The sequence below is a fragment of the Fopius arisanus genome, unplaced genomic scaffold (genome assembly GCF_000806365.1).
Source record: "Fopius arisanus strain USDA-PBARC FA_bdor unplaced genomic scaffold, ASM80636v1 scaffold00003, whole genome shotgun sequence".
NCBI classification, from domain to species: Eukaryota; Metazoa; Arthropoda; class Insecta; order Hymenoptera; family Braconidae; genus Fopius; species Fopius arisanus.
In genome coordinates, this window is record NW_011887742.1 from 609,176 (window position 1) to 610,126 (window position 951).

Here is a 951-nt window from a genome sequence, read left to right on the forward strand (position 1 = left end):
TCCCACCAGTGCCGAACAGCTGCAGAGTGGGGATGACATGGAGATGAGGGGAAGGTGATAGTGACCGCCGCGCTGTTTCGTGCCGCCTGAGAGAACTTGTCCCCTGTTTTTGGCTTGGCAACACCTCCCTGTATCATACCTTAGACACACCCATTGCGTGTGGCGCCCTGCCTCTCTTGGGGTACAGTACTACGATGCCGCTGGAGTCACTCAAACCCCCAGAACCGAGCCTCTACTTTAGTCAATCCTCTTTGGAGGATTGACTAAAAACTGGCCAGAACTGAGCCGCTCAGTGGGGGTTTGAGGGACCCAACCGGCACTGTAGTCCTCACCCCAAGAGAAAGTGGGGGGCGCACCCAATGGTGGGGTGTCTGCCCGTCAGCCGACTCGGTAAGTGCCTCAGTAGTAGTCCCGCTGTCAGAGGGATCAACCGATTGGGTGTATTTTATTTTTTGAAAATTAAAAATTTTTCAATTTCAGTGAATACCTCCTCGTTTTACATGCTCCCCTGTTACTTTTTTGAAAATTTTTAATTTTTCAATTTCAGTGAATACCTCCTCGATTTTCATGCTCGCCTGATACTTTTTCGAAAATTTCGAATTTTTCAATTTCAATGAATACCTTCTCGATTTTCATGCTCCCCTGATACTTTTTCGAAAATTTCGAATTTTTCAATTTCGGTGAATACCTCTTCGATCCTCATTTTCCCTTGATATTTTTTCGAAAATTTTGAATTTTTCAATTTCAGTGAATACCTCCTCGATTATCATTCTCCCCTGATACTCTTTCGAAAATTTCGAATTTTCAAATTTCAGTGAATACCTCCTCGATACTCATGCTCCCCTGATACTTTTTCGAAAATTCCGAATTTTTTATTTCAGTGAATACCTTCTGAATTGTCATGCTCCCCTGATACTTTTTCCAAAATTTAATAATAATAACTCCTGTGGA